Below are 10,231 nucleotides of genomic sequence, written 5' to 3'. Positions count from 1 at the left end.
TACAGTAAAGTTCATTTTTAGAAAGCAGTCAGCACATGATAACATCATTGATGAGAAGAGATATTTCTAGTCAGAGGTAGAATTTAATATTCTGCATGAAAGAAAGCAGTTTACTATTAAAAAATAAAATTATCTACTCAGAAAGAACAGAAAAAATTGCAGAGATTCATAAGGTTGAGTAAACCCAATGTGAAATGAATCAATGAGCAGAGAAATGTCATAGCTATGAACTGTTGAACTGAAAACTGTTTTCAATTCCTTCACTCATATTTCAACAACATCTTACTGATATCTACATTTTTGCTTATTGTTTTGAAAATAACAAAACCTTTGAAGCACATCTTTGAGAGCTTCTTTCACCTACTGGTTCCCTAAGGTGTAAATGAAGGGGTTTAGTAAAGGACCAACAGAGGTGCTGAGCACAGCTACAACTTTAGCTAAAGTCACCCTTTTCTTAGCTGATGATATCATATATGTAAAAATACAACTCCCATAAGTGATAGACCCAGCAACCACGTGTGAGTAACAGGGGGAAAAGGCTTCTGTTGGTAGTTGAACAGAAGGGAATTTTAGAATGATTTTTAAGATGTATGTGTAGGAGAGGACCACCAACAGCAGAGTGACTACAAGTGTCACCACAGCTAAGACAAAAGCCGTCAATTCTGGGATATGCGTTCTGTGTAAGAGAGCTGAAGGATAGGGGAAGTGTCACAGAGGAACTGGTCAATTATTTTGGAAGCATAGAAATCCAGCTTAAGTCCTAAGACCAAAGGAGGAAATATAATTAGGAAGCCAGTTATCCAAGAGCTGAGCACAAACTGATGGCACACTTTTCTATTCATAATGATTGGGTAATGCAATGGCTTACAGATGGCAGCATAGCAGTCATAGGATATGGCAGCCAAAAGATAAAATTCTGTAGCTCCTAATAGAAGAAAAAATAACAATTGTGTTACACAGCCACTGTAAGAAATTGTTTTGTCTCCAGTCAAAAGGCTGATCAAGAATTTTGGAATGCAGGCAGTTGTGAATGAAATCTCCAAGAAAGAGAAATTTCGAAGGAAGAAATACATTGGAGTCCTGAGACAGAGATCCAGAAAGGTGAGGAGGATAATGATTAAATTCCCCCTTACACTCAGGATGTAGTTGAAAAATAGAAACAGGAAAATCACAATTTGCAATTGTGGGTCATCTGTCAATCCTAGGAGTATGAAGTCTATTTCCACTGAATGGTTCTTCATTTCCCCCCTCTTATCAAAGCTAAAGGAAACAAAAACTAAGTTACAAGTTAGAAAAGAGTTTTCTTCATTCTCAGCCATAGAATGTTCCATATTCAGAAACATACCTATGTGCAAATATTTTCTTAAGTCTACTTTGATTCCATCAAAATGAATATGTTGGTCAATGTCAATCATTTATATAAATATGAGATTTTCTCCTTGACAGAAGTCCTACTTACCATTAATAGAAGACTAAATTATTTGAAATTTTGCTCTGCAATTCAGTGTCAATCATTGAGCCACCTTTGAAAGACCTTATCCTAACAGATCATTTATATGTTCATATTTTCTGTTTTCTGAATCTAGCAAATATCTCATCATTTTTATAAATTGATAAAAATTTATAATTTTTTTTATAAATTTTAAGTTTTATAAAATTTATAAGTTCCATTTCTATTTCTTTCTTATGTACTTTGTTATTATCTTCTTTCAGTTATTTTCTTAACAGTCTTCCCTATTGGGTCACAGGTAAAGAATCCACCTGCCAATACAGGAGACTCAAGAGACACTGGTTTGATCCCTGGGTGGGGAAGATCCCCTGGAGGAGGAAATGGCAGCTCACTCCAGTATTTTTGCTAGGAAAATCTCATGGACAGAGGACCCTGGCAGGTTACAGCCCATGGGGTCGCAGAGACTCAGACATGACTGAGCACAGAGAATGCCTTTTCTTTAACTCCGTTTGCTTGTCTCTCCATATACTTTATTAACAGGGCTTCCTTGGTGACTCAGCCCATAAAGAATCTGCCTGCAACAGAGGAGACCTGGGTTCCATCCCTGGGTCAGGAAGATCCCCAGGAGAAGGGAATGGAGACTCACTCCAGTATTCTTGCCTGGGAAATTCCATAGACAGAGGAGCATGGCCGACTACACTCCAGGGGATAGCAAACAGTCGGACACGAGTGAGTGACTAACACTCTAAATTCCACATGAGAAAATTCTGTCATTAACAATCTCTTAAATATATATGACTAAGGAAAAAACACAGAAAAACTAAAATTAGTATTTCTATATTTTAATCTTGCTTTTATTTTATTCAGTTTATAATAAACTTATGTTACTTTCCTTAATAGTCCGCAGGTACATTGCTGCTACTGCTACTGCTAAGTCCCTTCAGTCGTGTCTGACTCTGTGCGACCCCATAGACGGCAGCCCACCAGGCTCCCCCGTACCTGGTATTCTCCAGGAAAGAACACTGGAGTGGGTTGCCATTTCCTTCTCCAATGCATGAAAATGAAAAGTGAAAGTGAATTGCTCAGTCCTGTCCAACCCTCAGTGACCCCATGGACTGCAACCTACCAGGCTCCTCTGTCCATGGGATTTTCCAGGCAAGAGTACTGGAGTGGGGTGCCATTGCCTTCTCTGATATATACACTACCATATAACACATAGCTAGTGGGAAGCTACTGTATAGCACAACTTGGTACCCTGTGATGACCTAGAGGGGTGGGATGGGGACAGTGGGATGGTGGCTTAAGGAACAGAAGATATATGTATACAAGTAGTTGATTCAGCTCTTTGTACAGCAGAAATTAACACAAAATTGTAAAGCAATTATACTTCAATAAAAATAAAATAAGCCCCCAATATAAGGCATTTTTCATCTGTAATTGAAATATTTGTAATGTTAAAAGTTCCTTTATAGGTACTGACAACTAGTTTCTATGGAAAATGCTTGAAGACAATGATTTTTAAACTAAACCTACTCTAATTTGAGCAATAACAATAATGGTTAATCTCTGCTACAATTAGTTTTAATTTCATTGGATAGTGTATGCACACATAAACTGGTAGCATTGCCAAAAAATATACTTACAAAAAATAAAAAGCACCTATGTATGAAGAATCTCAAGAAAGTCCTGCTGTCTCTTCATTTCTGAAGCCAAAATTCAACATTTAAGCTTTGTCAAAGTGGAAAATTCTGGGTCAGAACTTAGGTGTTTAGCTCCGAGCACTGAAATCGTATTCCCTAAAAAGCACAATGAATCCACCATTTCTCAAAAAATATGTGAACGCAGGTTTGAATAATCTCATACATTATTTTGGTTAAGATTTCCTGCCTTAACTGTGGACAATCATAGATTATGTCTTATGTGTAGTGTTAATCATCATCCAGAGCCCTCAACATTTGCATACAGTTTTGAGTATGCAGTAAAAGAAAAGAAAGAAAATTCATAATCATACCAGAGGGAGATTCAGAGAACAGAAGCCATGAAAATAATAGAAATAAAAAGAGAATCAAGAATATCCACACATATTTACCTTACAGTTTGAAAATAATGAGAAATAATTTCAATAAAGGGCTAGTAACCAATGTAAAATAATTGGTATGAAGAGTCCAAGGAATACTTAGCCAATAATTAGAAGTAGAGGAATAAAGGTTCACGAAAGAAGACAACATGAAACATCGAAGGGAACAGCTACCCACTCCAGTATTCTGGCCTGGAGAATTCCATGGACTGTATTCCATGGGGTCACAGAGTTGGACACGACTGACTGACTTTCACTTCACTTCACTTCACAGTGGTTATCAGAAATTTATAGACCAGTGGGGATGAGATTCTTTAGAAGGAGAAATTTCAGAGGAAAAAATATATTAAAATGTTTAGGAAAAAATTCAGCAGGATCAAGAGGATAAGCTCTCAATCATAGTCTACATTATTACTCTTGCAAAATAGAAACAGGAAAATAACAATTTACAGTATGGTTAATCTGTCAGCCTAAGCTGAATGAACTCTATCTCCAGTCATTGGTTCTCAATTTTCTTTTATATATTTATCAAAACCACATGATAACTAGTGAAAGGTAATATTAAACTCACAAGAAAAGAAACTTTTTCAGAATGCTATTCATGAGCACTTATTTTTTCTGCATAAGTATCATATGTTACAGTCATGTAGCAAACTGTTTTTGAGATCATGATATTCTAAGACTTCTTTCCTGTTAATTTGTATAGTCCCTATTTGTCAAAACACATTTTTTTTAATATTTCCAGTGTGACTCCTACAAAATGAATGTTTTAAAGAGGCAAGGCATATGTCTTTTGAATTTTACTTTCTAATGATATTAAAAGAATAGTTGTAATATATTCTAAAGAGCTTCCCTAGTAGCTTAGTTGATAAAGAATCTGCCTGCAATGCAGAAGACCTGGGTTCAATTCTTGGGTCAGGAAGATCCCCTGGGGAAGGAAATGGCAACCCACTTCATCATTCTTGCCCAGAGAATCCTATGGACAGAGGAACCTAGCAGGCTACTGTCCATGGGGTCGCAATAGTCAGACACGACTTAGTGACCACCACCACCAATATACTCTAAATGTTTGTGGCTCAGCTGGTAAAGTATCCGCCTGCAATGTAGGAGACCTGGGTTCAGTCCCTGGGTTGGGAAGATCCCCTGGAGAAGGGAAAGGCTAGCCACTCCAGAATTCTGGCCTGGAAAATTCCCATGAACTCTAGTCCATGGGGTCACAAAGAGTCCTACTTTCTCTTAAGAAGTTCCACCTAAATTTGACAAGCTGTGCTACATATTCAAGACAATTAAAAACAACAATAACACTATTAAACTACTGAGGAATCAGAATTCAGAGGTCAGTGCTAATGGGAGGTGATATATCATAGACTATTAGAAGTAGTAGAAAAGATTGAGAATATAACTTTAATCTTCCTGGAATTGGGAAGAGAAGACTGGGAGTGAGGATGCCTGTTCAATAATGCTAGGTCCTTATTAGGAGTGTGAGTGTATCTTTTATGGTAAGTAACTAACAGGTGACAGATATTGAAAAATATTTAAATGAAGCATTTCAGAGTACTCTAATGAAAAATTAATGGCTTAACTGGAAGGCAATGTATTTTTAATCAAACTGTATCTTGGTTAACAAATAACAGAATCATAACTTGAGAATATTGAGAGATTCTTAATCTTTTCCTATGTTATACTGTCTCAATATGGAACATGCATACATATATATAAAATATATATATAGTATTTTCACTTATGTGCTCTTAAAACTAACAGAAGTTATATAATGCTCCATGATCATTATATCTATTTTCTCAAAATGGAAAATGTAGATATACAAATAATCAAGAGAAAATTTAGTTATTTTACTCTTTCAAAAATACTATTCATGGATAAAATATCTTTTAATGTTCATCTCATTAAAAGCTGAACAGAAATCTGTAAAATAATCCAATCAATTACATAATATATGTATATTCCTCCCTGACTACATTTTATTCTATTCTTTTAGATAGTATTCAAATCAAGACCTATAGGTAAAGTAAAAAAGAAGTAAAAAATATATTATGATTTAATGCTCATATATTTCTGGCAAAAAATCATGAAACATACTGTGTACCTGTGAAAAAATTTTAATTTATTTTAATTGGCTAATTACTTGACAATATTGTGGTGGTTTTTGCCATAGCTTGACATGAATCAGCCTCTGTGAAAATGTTTTAATCATATTTCATATTTTAAAATTTTGGTCAAACATAGAAATTGCTTTGATGAATAAAATCCTGATCATTACCAACAAAGGTATAATAGGAATAATAAGTATAGGAATTTCAAAATTACTTAAGGAAGGAAAAATTCAGCTTATTCTACTAATTTCGTTTAATTGTTAAGAGATATAGGCATATATTTTTATGTCCATGTGTATGACACTCTGAAAGGAATGAATACATTTGGTTAGCATTGTTCTCCTTCATTTAGCAAATATTTACAATTACTCTCCAATTAGCTTCAGAAGTGTCCCAAGTTATTGAAGGGTGTGATTATTGGGTATGTAAACATTGTATTTCATTTTTAATTTTAATTTTTAAAATAAACCAGCAAGATAATGCACTTTTCTTTCATAATTCAACTACTAATAAAACTTAACAATTCTCAAATAGAAACTAAACAACTAGTTCCTATGGAAAGTCACATAGCAATCATTTTTTAAAATATTTCCTAATTTGAACAATAGCACTAATGTTTAATCTCTCAGCTCATTAAATAGATTATGCATGAATAAATTGGTTGTATTACAAAATATAAATTAATGGTAATATTTAACCTCAGATATGCAGATGACACCACACTTATGGTAGAAAGCAAAGACAAACTAAAGAGCCTCTTGAAAGTGAAAAAGAACAGTGAAAAAGTTGGCTTAAAGCTCAACATTAAGAAAACAAAGACTATGGCATCTGATCCTATCACTTCATGGCAAATAGATGGGGAAACATTGGAAACAGTGACAGACAATGGCACCCCACTCCAGTACTCTTGCCTGGAAAATCCCATGGATGGAGGAGCCTGGTAGACTGCAGTCCATGAGGTCGCTAGGAGTCAGACACGAATGAGCGACTTCACTTTCACTTTTCACTTTCATGCATTGGAGAAGGAAATGGCAACCCACTCCAGTGTTCTTGCCTGGAGAATCCCAGGGACAGGGGAGCCTGGTGGGCTGCCGTTTCTGGGGTTGCACTGAGTCAGACACGACTGAAGTGACTTAGCAGCAGCAGCAGCAAAATCACTGCAGATGGTGACTGTAGCCATGAAATTAAAAGACACTTGCTCCTTCCTTGGAAGAAAAGTTATGACCAACCTAGACAGCATATTCAAAAGCAGAGACATTACTTTGCCAACAAAGGTCCATCTAGTCAAAGCTGTAGTTTTTCCAGTAGTCATGTATGGATGTGAGAGTTGGACTATAAAGAAAGCTGAGAGCCAAAGAACTGATGCTTTTGAACTGTGGTTTGGAAAAGACTCTTGAGAGTCTCTTGGACTGCAAGGAAATCAAGCTAGTCAATCCTAAAGGAAATCAGTCCTGAATATTCATTGGAAGGACTGATGTTGAAGCTGAAACTCCAATACTTTGGCCACCTGATGCGAAGAGCTGACTCAGTAAAAAAGACCCTGATGCTGGGAAAAATTGAAGGCAGGAGGAGAAGGGGACAACAGAGGATGAGATGGTTGGATGGCATCACCGACTCTATGGACATGAGTTTGAGTAAACTCGGGGAGCTGGTGATGATAGGGAAGCCTGGCATGCTGCAGTTCATGGGGTCGCCAAGAGTTGGACACAACTGAGTGACTGAACTCAACTGAACTGAACTTAAATATAAATGTGGTATAATATTTACATTGCTTGCTACATTAAATATAACTTACTTAAAACTAGTTTATATTCCTGATAACTAAAACTCAAAGAGAAAAGAAAACTTTGAAAACTGGAATAACTACTTTCATATAATCAGAGGAAAAGGAAGAGAGATGAGAAAAAAGTTTCTATTGAAGAACATGAAGAAAATTAGCTTCATTGAAACAAGGCTTTTGTAAAAATAACTGTGAAAAGAGAGAAGGGTGATTATCAAATGCAATAAAAGGGAGGAAACTACAATTATATACACTATTATTATTATAGACACCTTCATTTATTTCCTTAATACATCATGCAATAACATATTCACTTGTTTGAAAAAGAAACAACTGTGTGTATTATATTCATGAAGGCTTTTTTCACTTGTTGGTTCTGTAAGCTACAGATGAAAAGATTCAAAAGTGTGGCAATGGAGGTATTGAGTAGTGCTATTCCCTTTTAAAAACATTCTCTTTGACTGATGGTTTAACATACATGAAGATGCAGCTGCGATTAGAAAAGAATATCACAATCATGTGAGAACATGTTGAAAATGCTTTTTTCCTCTCATTAGTTGAAGAGATTTTCAGAATTATTAACGCAATATAGGTACATGACGTGAATACCATTGACAATGGGACCACAAGAGTCATTAAAGCAGAAATGAATCCCATTGTCTCAGTGAGCTGTGTGTCTGAGCAGGAGATCTGCAGGAAGGTAGTTGGGTCACACATGAAATGATCAACAATGTTGGAAGCACAAAAGCCAAGGTTTAGGGTTAAAAGGAGAGGTACAAAGATGATCAAAAAGCCAACAATCCAACAACAGAAGACAAGAAGTGTGCAGATTTTACTGTTCATGGTGGCTGTATAATGCAGGGGCTTATGGATGGCAACATAGCAGTCATGGGACACAGCTGCCAACAAGTAAAATTCAAATGCTCCAAGTAATAAGCTAAAAAACAACTGTGCAATACAACCATTATAGGAAATAGTTTTGTCCTTCATTTCCATAATAATTAGAAATTTAGGGATGCATGTAGTAGTAGTAGTAGTCAGAGAAGGCAATGGCACCCCAGTCCAGTACTCTTGCCTGGAAAATCCCATGGATGGAGGAGCCTGGTAGGCTGCAGTCCATGAGGTCGCTAAGAGTCGGACACGACTAAGCGACTTCACTTTCACTTTTCACTTTCATGCTTTGGAGAAGGAAATGGCAACCCACTCCAGGGTTTTTGCCTGGAGAATCCCAGGGACAGAGAAGCCTGGTGGGAGGCCGTCTATGGGGTCACATAGAGTCAGACACGACTGAAGTGACTTACCAGCAGCAGCAGCAGCAGTAGTAGTAAAGAATATTTCTGAAAAGGAAAAATTCTGAAGAAAAAAATATATGGGGGTCTTGAGGTGAGGATCCACCATGGTGAGAGTAATGATGGTGAGGTTACCAGTGATGCTTAAAAAGTAGGTGAGTAGTAGGAAGATAAATAATACAATTTTCATTTGTGGGTCATCAGTCAAACCTGCCAGGATAAACGCTGTCATTCTTGTGTGATTTCCCATTAATGCCCTCTACTTTACAAGGTCTACACAGAGGGAAAAAAAAAAAATGGAAAGGAAGAAAACAATGTTCCTATTTGGAAACTGACAAGGGAGATAACTAGTGTCTAAGGTAGAGTTAGAAAATTGAAATTTCAGATGGGAAACACACTGCTCCTTCATGTTATAAAAATGGTTAATGCCAGGAAGAACAATCCTTTGCATTTCCAGGATATCTGGACAGTTGATTCAAAGTTTCCCTTCTAATTTCACCACTGAATAATATATGTGATCATATTAATTGTTGGTTGATTTTAAGTGAATAAATTCAAGGAAAATTAAGCAGACTATTAAAGCATAGAAACATGTTTTTCCACCCTTAACTTTGGACAAGAATTATGATCGATGTCATTTTCTGTTTTGCATAAGAGCACCTGAGTACACGTCATCACTCCATGTTTTGTATTTAACGCAAACACACACACACACACACACACACACACACCTAGCTGTCATCAATAAATAAGACTAGTACACTTTTGCTATTTTACTCAATCAAACTCAAATTTCTGATTAATGTTTCATTTACTTTCATGGCAAATGAGATCCAGTTTTATGTATATGAATATGAGACATCAGAAATATACTTATTTGGGGTTCTTACTGGTATTTCCATTTCCTTGATATCTATCACCATCCTCATCCTCTCCAATTTGTGTTCTTAAAAAAATATAAACAAGAATATTCTGATGACCTGAATATATAACAAGAAAACAGCAGTTTTCCTCTACATGGTTTGACTCTAAGAGTAGGTCAGCTAAAGTGAAAAAAAAAAAAAAAAAAAGCAGGATTTAGGAGTGGATAGAAATGCATAACTATGTACTTAGGAAATTACATGAGGTGTCAGAATTAAAAGCAAGAGAAAGATAAAGACAAAGTTTATGGAAATCTAGAAAGGTAAGTTCGGTTTTTAGTGATAAGACAGTGAATTTGAGGAAAGCTATTAAAATTGTGTAAATCATAAGTAAAATTTAATAAAATTAAAACTGTACATATTATTAAAATGTGCAACTTAGTATATAAAATTAATAGATAAAATTTACAAGAAGAAATTAGGTACCATTGAAAATTTCTCTCCATCTACTTGTTATTTACACTTGCCATTTTATTCTTTGTCTAAAGCACAGACTAAAAACGATGACCAGTTTTGAGATCAACACGCCTAAGAGATGAGGAGTAAGTATTTGGTAAATTTCAAACACATAATAAATCTCAGAATTGTTGACAAAAGTTTA

General features: G+C 35.8%; 2 pseudogenes; both read right to left on the bottom strand.

Annotated features, from left to right (window-relative positions):
• Positions 1 to 282: 282 nt before the first annotated feature.
• On the bottom strand, positions 283 to 1,241 carry LOC129641523 (olfactory receptor 6C6-like; annotated as a pseudogene).
• Positions 1,242 to 7,731: 6,490 nt separating this feature from the next.
• On the bottom strand, positions 7,732 to 8,960 carry LOC129641521 (olfactory receptor 6C3-like; annotated as a pseudogene).
• Positions 8,961 to 10,231: the final 1,271 nt, after the last annotated feature.

This window comes from Bubalus kerabau, chromosome 1 (genome assembly GCF_029407905.1).
Source record: "Bubalus kerabau isolate K-KA32 ecotype Philippines breed swamp buffalo chromosome 1, PCC_UOA_SB_1v2, whole genome shotgun sequence".
In the NCBI taxonomy this organism is placed as follows: domain Eukaryota; kingdom Metazoa; phylum Chordata; class Mammalia; order Artiodactyla; family Bovidae; genus Bubalus; species Bubalus kerabau.
Note: the sequence above shows the minus strand (reverse complement) of the source record. Positions and strands in the feature narration are given on the sequence as shown.